Genomic DNA, 15726 nt, shown 5'->3' with positions numbered 1-15726 from the left:
GGGCGCTTGCCTTGCACGCAGCCAACATGGCAGACACAGGTTCGATTCCCAGCATCCCATATGGTCCCCAGAGCACCGCCAGGAGCAATTCCTGAGTGCATGAGCCAGGAGTAACCCCTGAGCATCACCAGGTGTGACCCAAAAAGAAAAAAAAAAGGGGGCAGGCTTAGGCCGAAGAGACAGCACTAGGAGGAGTAAAAGCACCTACTTTATATGCAGCTGACCCTGGTTTGATCCCCAGCACTATCTACGGTCTATCTCTTCATATAATGCTCACCATTAACTTCACAACAGTTGATTTCAGCAAAAACCTCCCTAACTATTTTAAGAAAAATAAAAAACACCTGGAGCGATAGCACAGCGGTAGGGCGTTTGCCTTACAAGCGGCCAACATGGCCAACCCAAGTTCGATTCCTCCGCCCCTCTCGGAGAGCCCGGCAAGCTACCGAGAGTATTCGATATGCCAGACACAGTAACAACAAAGTCTCCAATGGAGACGTTACTGGGCCCGCTCGAGCAAGTCGACGATCAACGGGAGGGCCTTCACGCCTTCACCTTCAAAAAACACCTTCGTTTAAAAATACTGGGCTGCGAGAACAGATGACTGGTTAAAGAAACTTTGGTACATTTACACAATGCAGTACTATGTAGCTGTTAGAAAAGATGAAGTCATGAAATTTACATAGAAGTGGTACAATATGGAAAGTATCATGCTAAGCGAAATGAGTCAGAAAGAGAGGGATAGACATAGAAAGATTGCATTCATCTGGGGGACATAAAGCAACAAAATATGAGATTAATACCCAAGAATAGCTGAGATCAACACCAGGAGGATTACTCCATAGCTTAGAGGCCAGCTGGGCATTCTAGGGGAAAGGGCAGCTCAGATAGAGAAGGGAGCACCAAATAGAGGGTGTTGGGAGGATCCTCCCAGGAGGGGAGATGCATGTCGAAAGTAGACTATGGACTGAACATGTTTGTCACCCATTGCCTCTTTTGCAAACCACAACACCCAATAGGAGAGAGAGAACAAAAGGGAATGCCCTGCCACAGAGGCAGGGTGGGATGAGGGGGATAGGGAGTGGGAGGGATACTGGGATCAGTGGTGGTGGAAAATGGGCACTGGTGGAGGGATGGGTACTTAATCATTGTATAATTGAAACCCAAGCACAAAAATGTGTAAGTCTACAACTGTACCTCATGATGTCTCACTAATAAAAAAAAAAACATTTTCTCAAACCAATAAATATGTGTAATAAGAAAACAAATACTTGGCTGGAGGATTAGTACAGCAGGTAGGATGCTTGCCTTGTATGAGGCTGACCTTGTGTGATCCCCAGCACCCCCATATATGTATCACAGACAACGCATCACAGAAGACACACATGTAGAGTCCCTTTTCTCCCAGTACTAGCGAATGCTAAGTTCCCAAGTTTCCTAGAGCTTTCCTAACAGAAACGGAAACTTTGTGGAGGGCCTTAGGGAGGTGTTTACTCAAAACCCTATCTACAAGAACTGAGAAACATGGAGAGCACTGGTCAAGGAGCCACACAAAACTTTGCTCAGAGCTTCTGTGGCCGTGGCACTGGAGCAACTGATGCATGACATGCAAGCTTTCCAAATGGCATGTAGCAGCCCATTGATGGGGAATACTAACCTACCCACCTGGTGGATTATGACTTGTGTGGTAGAGGTTATTAAGTGGGAAGTACATAGCAGAATATTTCCTATAGTATATAGCTCATAGTATCCAAAATTTGTTTCCAAGTCTCCAAGTCTATATAGTATATAGGGCTGGAGCAATAGCACAGCGGGTAGGGTGTTTGCCTCGCATGTGGCCGACCCAGCATATCTGGGTTCAATTCCTTCGCCCCTCTCGGAGAGCCCGGCAAGCTACCAAGAATACCTCGCCCACACGGCAAAGCCTGGCAAGCTACCTGTGACGTATTCGATATGCCAAACACAGTAACAACAAATCTCACAATGGAGACGTTACTGGGCCCGCTCAAGCAAATCGATGAACAATGGGAGGACAGTGCTACAGTGCTACATACTATATATCCTATATAGTATATAGTTTCCAAGACTTCTGTTTTGAATATAATTGTTATATCTATCTCTATACTGTGTTTCAAGAGGTTTATTTTAATAATTAATTTTATTATAATTTGAGTATAGTTCTGCATGAAGGAACCAGCAGAGGAACCCAAGTACGCGGGACCCAGGGCTGAGATCTCCAACCCTGCTTGGATCAGGATTGGGCCTCCTCCACCCAGATCTCCCATTTTCCAGTAGCTTGGAAGTCACACCCACAAACGGCCCCTGGTGCCATATGTAATCCCATCAATGGCCAAGATCCAGAGACTATAACACAAACCTCTCGGAAGCACAGAGCCACATTTCCGGCCGCACGACCTTTTATCGTCTAGCCCACTGATGTACCTAAAGCAGCACACATGTGTCTGGTTTTAACATACTTGCTTGTATTCTCTTATATGCATTCTCCATCCCTCTCAGAAAGCCCGGCAAGCTACCGAAAATATCCTGCCCACATAGCAGAGCCTGGCAAGCTCCCCGAGGCATATTTGATATGCCAAAAACCGTAACAATAATGGGTCTCATTCCTATGACCCTGAAAGAGCATCCAATATGACACCATTGGGAATAGTAAGGAGAGGCTGCTAAATCTTTGGGCTGGGACGAATGGAGACGTTACTGGTGCCCACTCAAGCAAATCAATGAACAACAGGATGACAGTGATACACTGATAGTTTGAGTAACATACTTGCAATAGTGTTAAGACATTATTATTATTATTATTATTATTATTATTATTATTTGCTTTTTGGGGTCGCACCTGGCAATGCTCAGGGGTTACTCCTGGCTCTGTACTCAGTAATCACTCCTGGTGGTACTCGGGGAACCGTATGGGATGCTGGGAATCGAACTCAGGTCGGCTGCGTGCAAGGCAAATGTCCTACCCGCTGTGTTATTGCTCCAGCCCCAAGGCTTATTATTTGATGTGAGTTACTTTACATCATTTCCACCCAACTGCCCAAGACTCAGATTTGACAATGTCACTATGTCACCACTTCCTTTCCCCTCACTTCCCGCCATACCACAATGCTTGATGATCTTAGTTCTGTTCTCATTCTGCTATCTCTTCCCTTGTTTTGTTTCTCTGTGTTCAATGAATAAGCAAGATTGTACAGTATTTATCCTTCTCCCTATAACTTATTCCACTTTATATGATACCCTCCAGCTCCATCGATGTTGCAAATCACAAGATCCCATCTTTTTTTTTATGGCTGCATCGTATTCCACTGTGCATATGTATTACTATTTCTTTATCCACTCTCTTGTCATTGGGTGTTTGGGTTGTTTCTGTACCATGGCTATTATACTAAACACTGCAATGAATATAGGCGTGCATGTATCTTTTCAAATTAATGTTTCTATATTGGAAATGGGGCAGCCCAAGAAGCGGAATTACTGGGAGTTCTACTCTTCCTTGAGAGACTTCCAAACTGTTTTCCATAGAAGCTAAAAACAGATGATATTCCCACCATCAGTGAATGGGGTCTCCTTTTTTACCACATTCCCACCAACACTGACTGTTCCCCATCTTTTTGGTATGTACTATCTAATAGGTTTTTGAAGAGCACTGATTGGCATATAAAGTTGGCTATGCAATCGAATAAACATGCATGTCTCCCTAAAATGCTTAAGTACAAACCCTAAAAGCCTTCCACCAAAATCCTGACCCTCAATGTGTGGTATAAGGAGGTGGGGTCTTTGGGAGGTAACTAGATCATGGGGCTTGGCCTTTACAAATGGCATTTGTGTCTTTATAAAAGGAGTCCAGAGAACTTTCTTGGTCTCTTTCTGCAATCCAAGGGACAGATACAATAAGAAGTTGACAAATTGCAACATGAAAGTTTCCTAAAACCCTGCAGGCATCCTGATCTTGAACTTCCAACCCTTAGAACTGTGAGAAATAATTCTGTTGCCTGTGATCCACCAGCCTTTGGTGCCACACAATAGCAACCCAAAATGACTAAAGCAGGTTTCTACCTACATTTATTTACAGTTCAAGAATCCCAGAGTGACTGAAAAAGCCATGTGAAAAAGTTCATTGTCAACCTTGCTTAGACCGATTTCTACCCACTAGTTATTATAGAATCCGACTTTCCTGTTGCATTCCATCTTGTGTTCAAGGTATCTCGTGTTCAAGCTACAGAGTACAGCAAAGACAATGCCTTAGTCTCCTATCAACTCTTTCCTTAATTGCTTTTCTCATGACTAATTGGACTTTCTGTTCTTTATAAAATGACTGATTGCACCTTTGGGATTCTCAGAGCACTTTCAACACTTGGAATTTGGAGTGGGTTGGGCAGATTCCCAGGACCACACTGATATTTCCATCCATTCCTGTAAGAGCAATTGACTGCATTATTATCCAGGGTGGGACCAGACTCCAGGAAAGTAAATGCATCAATGTAAGATGCCATATGGAAAAGCATGTCCTGAGAGGCTGTGCAAGAATTCAAAACTCAATGAACCTGGAAAGTTCGAATGGCCAGATTGCATCTGCCTGCCCTGTGAGGAGCTGACAAGGTGAGAGAGGTGAGGACTTGGCCCAAAGAATCTAGGGTCTTCTCCAATCATCACAAGTCACTCTGCGTACAGTGTGGATAATGGATTGAAGAAGTTACCAGAGTGGACTCACGAGCCCAGGGAAGCTATGGCTCGAGTCCAGCAGGGAGATGAGAAGCTGAACTGAACCAAGATGGATTCAGCAGAAACAATGAAGCAGATGGATGAAGGAGATATCCAGGAAATAAAAATCAACAGAAATTGGTTTAGATGCAGTGAGTGGGGTAAAAGATGGTTTTCAAGTTACTTCCTCGGCCTACTTGGTCACTAGATGCCCATCACAGAAATACAGGACCCTAGGAGAGGACCAGGTGTGCAGAGAAAATATCACAACTTTGGCTAGGACCTGCAAAATTTGAGGTGTCTTAGAGCTACCAAATGTCATATTGATTACGTAATCTGGAGTTCCTAGGGGGCTGTAGGTATCCACATATGGAGACAAAAACCTTATATTCACTTATGTTACATGACTATCACAAGACCACAACTGGAGGTGTAAATGTGTGAAGTAAATAAGACACAACAAAAAAATAATGAGCTTTAACATTTGAAAAGCCAAAACAAAAAAAAAAAAGCTCAGCGCTGCCTCTGCTCGTGACCCTAACCTGAGTCTCCCTTCCCTCCCCTAGAAGCAAGGGTGCTGTAGCATAGTCAAAGGGAAAAGAAACAGTACTTGAGAACCAGCTGGGATATAGTGAGAGATCAGCCAAGTTGAACCGGAACCTCAGTTATACTTGATACTCCATAACATCCGGCACTATCCTGTCCAGGGAGTCAATAGCCATCAAGTTGACTTGAACTTCTGTGAGAATAATTCCTCCACCTAACACTCTACTGAAGCATGAGTGATGAAGCAAGCACAGGCAAGCGATGCAGGGAACAGGTTGGAGCCCTCATCACTCACATCCCCCATGCGGGGGTTACCACCACGGGCTGGGGCAGTAATTATTAAGAACAATTTTGGGGACAAGTCCTAGATACCCATAGGAATTTGTTCTTCATGATCAAGAAAAGCTAAGATTTATTTTATAGCTCTTCTCCCAGAACAGGCAGATGGCACCCCCCCACACACACACACCCCAGAAATCACCTGGATTACCAAGCACTTCCAGAAGCTTCTACTTTGGGCAATACATTCAACCTAGCATGCTCTATTGACACTCAGGTTGCTAAGCCCCATTCTGCAGATTTTCTGAGTAGCTGACAAGAGAATCTACATACCCAGTGAGTTCTCAAGTGAGGCTGATGCTATGGGCACCAGAGACCTCATCTTTGAACCACCGTTCCTGCTTCTTCCTGGCACTGAGCTACTAACATTTAAAGAACAGCCATTTGAGTTTGGGAAGCCTTTGCTGAAAGTATCATTAAGATTTTCTTTTGTATTATCACTCAATTTGCTCGAGCGGGCCCAGTAACGTCTCCATTGGAGACTTTGTTGTTACTGTGTCTGGCATATCCAATACTCTCGGTAGCTTGCCGGGCTCTCCGAGAGGGGCGGAGGAATCGAACTCGGGTCGGCCATGTTGGCCGCTATCGCACAGCGGGTAGGGCGTTTGCCTTACAAGCGGCCAACATGGCCGACCCGAGTTCGATTCCTCCGCCCCTCTCGGAGAGCCCGGCAAGCTACCGAGAGTATTGGATATGCCAGACACAGTAACAACAAAGTCTCCAATGGAGACGTTACTGGGCCCGCTCGAGCAAATCGACGATCAACGGGAGGGCCTTTATCACTCAAATGTCTTCATTAGCTATTGTGTGTGTTTCTGACTGAGGTAGGTGTCAATCCCATTTTCTTAACAGGAATGTTTTAATAAGCTTCATAATGTCTATTTATCCGTCCTCCATGACTCATCTTTAACTTACTCTAAAAGAATCCCCCCTTGGGGCCGGGGTTCTCACCCAGTATGCTATGGTACTTACCTTACATGTGGCCAACCCGGGTTCAATCCCTGTATCCCACATGAGCCCCAGAGCACTGTCAGAAGTGAGTCCTGAGTGTAGAGCCAGGAGTAACCACTGAGGATCAACAGGTGTGGCCCCCAAACAACAACAACAATAACAATAACACAACAAAAACAAACACAAACAAAAGAATCCCCTTTGCAAAGAGATAGTCTTCTGTTTATACTTAAGCCAGGATTTATCCACCAGACACACTGTTTCCTATCCTTGGGTGGCTTGGTCGTCATTTTAATAGGACTGTCATAGTCTTAAAGAGTAAGAGGCCAGATTGGGGTCGGATGACAGGAGAGTGGGAAGGGCACTTGCATTGCCATCCCTGGCATCCCCTATGGTCTGCGAAAGCATGACCAGAAGTCACTCCTGAGTACAAAGACACTCAAAAATCACCCTGAGCATCATCAGACATGGCCCAAAACAAACAAACAAACAAAAAAGTGAAAAAGAAAAAAGTTAGAGGTCCGAGAGATCATACAGGTTTGCTAGGTTTGATCTCTGGCACCACGTGTGGTCCCCTAAGTATCATCAGGAATAGCTGGTCACTGGCAGATGTGCCCGTCTCCCTCCTCCCCCCACCTCCCCATACAATAATAACAAGCAGAATGACAAGCATAATAACAAGCTCCCGGACGAGACCAGTGCAGTCTCCTGCCCCTGCGCCTGGCTGTTCCTTGCCGGGGCCCCTTGCAGGGGAGTGGGTTGAGCTTTCCTCCCCGCCCCGACCAGGGCTCTGGCAGCGGAAGACCTCCAGGACCAGCCACCACCACGCGGAGACCACTCTCCGCACACATGAAGGTACTGGCAGAGGGACAAAGCCACGCGGGTTCCGGGGCCGAGACCTCCAAGCCTACTCGAATTGGAGTCGAGCATCTTCCACCCAGATCCTCCAAATTCCAGTAGGCGGGGGTCACACCCACCACCTGGCCCCCTGGCGCCGTGTAATCCCATCAGCGGCCAAGACTCAGAGACTATAAAATCCAGCTCCCAGAACCGCGCGGCTGCATTCGTGGCCGTGCGACATCTTATCAGAACATCTTTTTATGACATCTTATTATCTCATTCCTACTTTGGACAAACTTGCAGGCTATGGAATGTAGCCTGCCCACAGGGCAGAGTCTGGCAAACTCCCCGTGGCATACCCAATATGCCAAATACCAGTAACAATGATGGGTCTCATTCTCCTAAGGAGCCGTGAATATAATCTCAGGGCTAGGATGAAGGAGACGTTACTGGGGCCTGCTCGAGGCAATCGATGAATAACAGGATGATGAATGAATGAATGAATGAATGAAATGACAACAAAAGAGAATTTGTCTTCACGTGGCCCATGGGCAGTTCGGTGGTAGAGCACATGTCTCGTAAACACGAGGCAATGAGTTTTACCCTGCTCCACCCCACAGCAGGGAGCACAACGCTGACAGTACTGCTGGTTAGACTCTTAGTGCTACAACCACGAGTGTGATCTCCAGTGCACCACAATCAAAGAAAGTGGCCCAGTGAGGCACACAGCAAAGTGTGTGTCTGATCAATACAACAATAAACACATCACAAAGAGGGAAGAGAGGTGGAATAAGAAAAATAAATAGCATTAACAAATTAAAAATAACAACTGAAAGACAATAAAAAAAAAACCAACTAATTGCCCTCATGACAGAACCTGTTCGGTTACAGGGGGTGGGGGTGGGGGTCGTTCATCTTAACAGCATAGGACTTCATTCACTCCTTCATCTAAATATTTACTGGGCACCTATTATGAGCCAGGTCACTAGGAAATCAGTGACCCTGTCCTCTGGGACCTCAGAGTCTTGAGTTGAGCGTGACTCTGGGAAGAGGCGATAGAAAAGCAACGAAGTACCTAAATGTCTAAGTATCCCTTGGGTTGTGTGTAGAAAACAGTCCTTTTAGGTGAGAGGATGAGAAAAGGCGGCAGGAAGAGGTTTACCACAGAGAAGCTTAAAGTCCACTCTCGTTTGTGCACCCTGATCTAAACTCACAGCGAAGTCACACTGGATGCTTTTAAAATACATTTATCTAATACTTGGCGAGGAAACTACAATAACATATTTTCATATACAGATTGTTTCTGTTAAGGGCAATCACTGAAAAAAAAAACTGGAGCTGGACATGGCTGACTCAAGTTCAATTTCTTGCAGCCCATTTGATTCCTATGAAAAGCAATTCCTGAGCACAGAGTCAGGAGTAAATCTTGAGCACCATCAGGAGTGGCCCCCAAACCCAACGCCTCTCCTTCCAAAAGAGAACTAAAATAACCATTCCTAGGCATATTAGTTTAAAAAAAAAAACAGAGATATGACAAAAAAAAAACACTTAAAATTAAAAAAAATGAATGACCACTAAAACTTATTTAAAGAAGAGCCTCTCCATCTGCCTAATATTTCTAAAATGGTTTGAAAACAATCCATTTATTACCGTAATTATAGAACACCCCCAAAATTTTTAAGAGTGATAATCACTTGATGCATAAGACATTCAATACACATTTGCTAAAAACCGTACCATTGTCCAGGCCAGGCCATTAAAGATAAACATGGCATAAAACATAAAACATAAAGGCCCTCCCATTGTTCATCGATTTGCTCGAGCGGGCCCAGTAAAGTCTCCATTGGAGACTTTGTTGTTACTGTGTTTGGCATATCGAGTACGTCACGGGTAGCTTGCCAGGCTCTGCCGTGCGGGCGAGATACTCTCGGTAGCTTGCCAGGCTCTCCGAGAGGGGTGGAGGAATCGAACTCGGGTTGGCCGCGTGGGCCACGTGTAAGGCAAACGCCCTACCCGCTGTGCTATCGCTTGATGCCTCAGTTTTTCTGAATGATAAATATTATCAAAACCCGTAAGATAAGCTTACCACTCCCTACGGATCATAGAACTGTCTTTTTTTTTTTTAATTGTTACTGCTTTTGTTTCTTCATTTCTTCAACATTATGATCAAATCTTTTCAGAGATTTTAACAGGGGTTACCTATTATGCTTTTTTAAGAAAAAGTGTGTAGCAAATATTGAAAATTCACAACACAGCCTGACAAATCTACTTCATTTTCTGTGCCATTCTATGATGCAAAGAAACACACTTTATGGCTGGCAATAACTGGATTCTCCTCCCAAATGCCTTGCTCAGCATTACTGGATAGCAAAGCTTAAACATCATCTTCTTCTTATAAAACAGAGGAACTCTCCCCAGTTCTGTCCGTCCTGAGCCCCTGGTTTCAATTCAAGGTAATTCTTCTCTCGAGACCCAGTGCCTGCAAGTCCAACTCTTGTCAGAACCTCCACCAAGAGACATACACATACACTTTTAATAGGAGCAACACTGAACTCGTTTCCCATTTCACAGCAGACTTTTCAAAATGGAGAAAAACAAACCTCAAGAAACCACTGTAAACAACCCCAAACTCTCATCTGTAAACAACCCCAAACTCACGCACTTCATGGTGCTATTCATCCACACCACATGTAAGATTTAACATAAAATGATCATATCAAGTGTGACCTATGCCTCAAACATTACCTATGTTTTCAATTTTTCCATAAGTAGTCTCATTTGGGTATGATGTCTATGATTTCCCATATCATCGGCTCCTCTCCTGATAAAGCTGGACAGATCAAAGAAACTGTAATTGTTAACGGAATGATAGAATATACAAAATCAAGCCTACCTTCCCTGGTCTAATCTTCTGTTTTGTTTTGGGGTCACACCCAGCAGTGCTCAGAGGTTACTCCTGGGATTGAACCAAGATTGGCCACAAGCAAGGCAAGCACTAAACCCCCTCCCCCATCCCTGAATTATCTCTCCACATCACCCCTCACCACAAACACACCCTGGCCTTATTTACTAGCATGAAGGGAACTGGCTGAATGAGATACTCATCAATGACAATTGTTGGCTATATAGTGCCTTGAAAATTTCATTAATAGATTAAGTTTGAAATTTATTTTCAAAAATGGATTGGGGCTGTGGCTCCACTTGCCAAATATTTGCGTTGCACGTGCAAGGCCTCAGGTGTTGACCACCTCCCCCCCCCCCCCCCACCAACACCCAACATCGTTGGGACGGGTACTGCTTGCTTCTGAGCACTGTGGGTACCATAGGTCTGAGCACCCAGATGGCATGGGGATCTGGAAGACCAACATCTTCGTGACAATAAAAGGAGGCAGGGAGGGATATGGGAGGAGAGGGAGAAGGAGAGGGGGACAGACAGACAGACAGACAGACAGACAAAATAAAACTAAGGCGAGGTTTTCTCCCTAATGTCCCTGGCATTCAGGAGAACCGCCAGAGACAGAACTCCACAAAGGAACAGCTGAGCTACAAAATGTACAGTTCTAACTGGGCAGTTTCTTTAAAAAAAAATAAATAAATAAAAGGACTTCTTCCAACTCCTCAGTATGCTTGATACAAAGAGAACAGGTTTCTGCAACAAGCGCTTTTAAGAGGCTGGGACAGTACAGAGCAATGGATAAAAGCTCTAGGCTTAGGAAAACATGATTTTGCTGGAATATTAAATGTTCTGACTCACCACAGAGAGAAGTACAAGCAAAATGAAAATGACACTTGAATACACACAGTCTTTATAACTTTACCAGCAACACAACTGGGCCACCTTTGGCTACTGGTATTGTTTGCTAGGAAGAGAAGCTTAGAAAACAGTATACATTTCTATTTCTATGCAAGTTATTCCCTCTCTCCAAGTACAGGATGTGCCAAGTATTACTTCTTTTTTGTTGTTGTTGAGTCTCTGTTATGGGGCCCACATCCAGTGATGCTCCAGGCTTCATCCTGGCCCTGTGCTCAGGGATCACTCCAGGCAGTGCTCCAGGGACCATACCAGTGCTGAGTCCAAAGTGAGTTGACTGCATGCAAAGCAAGCACCTTACTTGCTGTTACTATCTCTCCAGTCCCAAAGTATGAATTCTAAATCTTGTGATAGCACAGCAGGTAGGGCATTTGCCTTGCACGCGACCAACACGGCCAACTGGAGTTCGATTCCTCCGCCCCTCTCGGAGAGCCCGGCAAGCTATCAAGAGTATCTCGCCCGCACGGCAGAGCCTGGCAAGCTCCCCGTGATGTATTCAATATGCCAAACACAGTAACAACAAGTCTCACAATGGAGACATTACTGGGCCCACTCGAGTAAATCGATGAACTACGGGAGGACAGTGCTACAGAGCAGTGCTATCTATGATTTCAAAATGCACTTTCACTTTTAGAATCCCTGATACGAGTTTGAAAATGAACCTTCTTCAGAATTCCACAGTGGCCATGGTCCTCCTGCTATCACTCTTGACCAAGAGTAAGTCCATTCACCTCTCGCAGGCTTGCTTCGCGACCCATGAAAGGGTAGGTCTCTGAACTAGCTAATATTTGAATTCTTTAACAAAGAGCATTATAACTCAGTCCTCCAGGCCTGGATCAGGTAAAATTAAAAGCTCATTTTTATTATTTGTCCTCATTCCTCATTCCTCAAACATAATAAATTTTTTTTTTCTGTACACAGGAAGGCATAGGAGAGAGGAGACTTCTTAAAGGTAATTGAAACTAGGTTGGTTTTTGTAATTAGGTTTCCCACTGAAACCATGAGTCAGTATTGGCATATAAGAAAAGTTTACTCAAGTGTTTTTTAAAAGTGGCTGATTCTGGGGCCGGAGCGCTAGCACAGCGGGGAGGGCGTTTGCCTTGCACGTGGCCGACCTGGGTTCGATCCCCAGCATCCCATATGGTCCCCCAAGCACCGCCAGGAGCAATTCTTGAGTGCAGAGTCAGGAGTAACCCCTGAGCATTGCTGGGTGTGACCCCCCCCAAAAAAAGTGGCTGATTTCTCTATCTCAAGAGAGTTTCAGTAAAAAAAAAAAGCAGAACAAACAAACAAAAGAACATGTCAATTTCTAGGAAAATTTCAGTTGGGTAGATATTAGGAATGACAAAGGACGGTGGGAAAGTGAGCTGAAGAGGATGACCCAGGGGATGTGAGTTTGTTGTCTAAGTAGAGAAAATAAAACTCTGCTTTACAGGACATATTCAGGAAGGAGAGCAACAAGGCTGGTTGTTCCTATCAGCGTCCGGCGTCCAGAGCCACACCTCTTGGAGGTAAACCTTACACGTCAACAGATGTTGGAGATTGGCATGGTGAGATGTTTTATTTGTTTTACATCATCTGTTTTCCTTGAGAGAGATATCACCTCACCTGTCATTCACCCGACAGCATTCCCTATGTGTAAACCCCCATACTAAAAAGAAATGAACAAATTCAGGTAGGACAGTGTGGAAAATTCAATTCAACTGTGTCATGTATTTCAGAGTAGTTCCTCCCCCAGACTGCTTCCAAGACAAACAGCCAGACTGAATGAAAGAGAAGCTAAACTGAATTGTCCTTGGAATTAACTTTCCCTTCATCAAGTGATATACGGTCAATGGAAGGAGAATAAATTATAGGTGGGATAGATAATCAGCCAAATCTCTTAGTACAAAGTAAAAACTGTCCCCTAGAGAAAATGATAACAGAATTACAGATGCATTCGTTTGCACTATTGAATGCTAAAACAAGGAAGAAAGATAATTCTCAACATCAACCTCATGTTTTATTAAGTAGAAGGATTGACATCTGAAGGGGACATGATTCGGCCTAGGTCAATACAGCCAATATAGTCTGGAACAAGAACTCCGGTGACCAGTCAGGAAGCTTAACAATACCCAGTACCTGACAACATCCATGAGGGTCCTCTTGCTATCCGAAGTGGAACAATGAATAATCCACAAAGCAATGGGCAAAATATCAGGAGCTTCAAGTTCGATCTTCACACTTCCACTATGGTAGACACAAACAAGACCACTGGGAAAGCCCCTTCACTTATCTAAGCCTCAGTTTCCTCATCTGTCAAATGCGGTAGCAATGCACAGCGAAACTGACCAGAGCAAATGCAGAAGCACCCGGCCACAGTACAAGGCCTTATGCAAGCACAGAGCTGGCCAGCTCCAATACCACACAGGCCTTGGTTGTGACTCCAATTCCAGCCACTCGTTTCCTTAAGTCCCCGAGCCTCAGAAGCTCAATTCTCTCCTGCCAATATGTGTCTAAACACCCCAGCGCTGCTTCCCTCCAAAATGGTCAGAATTCAACAAGAACACTGAGATGCTCAGCCAAAGAGGCAGTGACAGCAGTTGTCAAGTATGGCCATTCGATCCCTCCAATCTGGCCTCCTTTTGGGAAAAAAAAAAAAAACTGTTTACTCATTCACTGCTGACATCTTTTTCCTCCTCACTACAATATTCTGCATCAGCTGGGTCAGACTAGCCAGCTTTCTCCCCTATCCTAAGTCTAGCTCACATCCAAGTATAGAAAGCGGCATTTCCCCAGGGTAGAGTTCCTGCCTGATGCTCACTCTGCTTCCCACTGGGGCGGACTTGGCTGAGAAAGGCTTTTTTCCCAGGCCCTCCGCTCGGCTGGGAATTCTCTGACAGTTCGCTTCCACCGACAAGATGCTACTTCAGTATATATATTCCAGACAGAAGAACCACGGCAGAGTCCTCCAGTCTGGGGGGGAGTCTGGGGCGACGCTTTTCTCCAGGGAGGTGAAGGGGTGATAGGGAGCGGGGTGGGGTGGGGATGGGGGTATCCTAAATCCAGGCTCAGGAGGACGGGTGGGTTGACCCAGCTTCCCAGAGAAGAACCAATTCTGGGGCTCTAAAGAACTCGCAAAGAAGCACGAGAGAGGTCTGGAAGGGTCACCACCGGCCTTAGAGCTGGGGCCTGGGGCAGGCTGCGAATGTCCTAGAAAGATAGTGGGGGTGGGGGAGGGGGGGCGGTCTTAGGTCTGCGACACTCTACCTTGGGAAAGCATCCACTCGCATCTGTCAGGGACAACAAAAAAAGAATGACAGGCTCAGCCTCTCCAAACAACTTCGCCGGAACAGGTTTCCCGGGCACAGCCGCGCCGGGCGCCGGGGGCAGGGCAGCTCCGGGGGCAGAAAGCCCAAGAGGACAACACGCTCCTCTCTGCATAGATGACAGAGAAGCGGACCTGGCTTGTCTTCGGTCCCGGCTGCTCCTCCTGGCACCGGCCCGGGAGACCCAACCTGGGCGATCTCCTCGCTCTCTCCGGGGGGTGGGGGGGACCTCCCCCAACACATACGCACATACACCCCAACACACGCCCACCCCAGTGCACCGCGACCCAGCAGCTGGAGCGTCACGCTGACCGCGATGGGTGATTGAAACCCAGTAAACGCAGAGCGGTGCGGTTGCTGCATTTAAGCTGGCACCACACCGCACCTGTTCAATCCAGTTCCAGCGCCAGAAACGACCAGAAAACCCCCCCCCCCGGAGCCCCTTCTGGAGATCCCCGGGGGTTGGGGGGGGTGGGGGGGACACTGGACAAGTTTGCTGCGCGCAGGTTCCTACCAGGGCGGCGGGCGAGGTGGGCGATCGCTCCCTCGGCTGCTGCCCAACTCAGCTGGGCTCCCCAAGCAGAGGGGAGAGGACCCCGGGTTTAAGTCCACCCGGAGTGTCGCTGCGGCCCGGGGGGATGGGGGTTGGGGAGGTGGGATCTGGCCGACGCGCGGACGGGTGCGGGCGGGGAGCGCGTCCTCGTGGGGCCCCCTGGGCACCCGGGTCCCGCACCCCGGTGGCCACGCGCAGCACCTGGCACCTCCCTGGCATGCCCGGGACCGAGCGGGAGCGCAGAGGGAAGCCCCCGGGCTTGCTCCGAGACGCCGAGCAGAGCAGCCCGGCCCAGCAGGGACCGAGCGGGGACGCGCAGGAAACTTACCTCCACCCCGGGCAGCCTCGGGGCGCCGAGACCAGTTGCGCCACCGTCTGCAAGTTGCCGGGCGGGGGTGGCTCCCGGGGTGCGGCGAGCGCAGGCGATCGGGCGCGGGGCGGGAGGGTCGGCGGGGCGGGGTGGAGCCGGGCCGGGCCGGGCCGGGCAGGGGCGGAGCGTGGCCAGCGGGCGGGCGGGCGGGCGGGCGGGCAGGTGCCGGGGCTCCGGGCGCGGGGCCCAAGTCGCCCGGGACGCGCTCGGCACGCGCGCGCGCGCGAGTGTGCAGTGCGCGCGCGCCGCGGCGGCGGCAGGGACAGTGTCCCCGCGTCCCCCTTGGTGG

The 15726-nt window shown here is 47.3% G+C and overlaps 1 protein-coding gene across 1 annotated transcript in view; it reads right to left on the bottom strand.

The window, feature by feature from the left end:
* PIP5K1B (phosphatidylinositol-4-phosphate 5-kinase type 1 beta) overlaps positions 1 to 15446 on the bottom strand; it is a 403907-nt gene extending 388461 nt beyond the window's left edge. The window contains exon 1 of the mRNA XM_056106896.1: positions 15399 to 15446. The gene's annotated coding sequence lies outside the window, so the exon portion shown is untranslated. The remainder of the gene's footprint in view (positions 1 to 15398) is intronic.
* Between the last annotated feature and the right edge of the window lie 280 nt (positions 15447 to 15726).

The sequence above is a fragment of the Sorex fumeus genome, unplaced genomic scaffold, assembly GCF_029834395.1.
Source record: "Sorex fumeus unplaced genomic scaffold, SorFum_2.1 ptg000149l, whole genome shotgun sequence".
Classification (NCBI taxonomy): domain Eukaryota; kingdom Metazoa; phylum Chordata; class Mammalia; order Eulipotyphla; family Soricidae; genus Sorex; species Sorex fumeus.
Note: the sequence above shows the minus strand (reverse complement) of the source record. Positions and strands in the feature narration are given on the sequence as shown.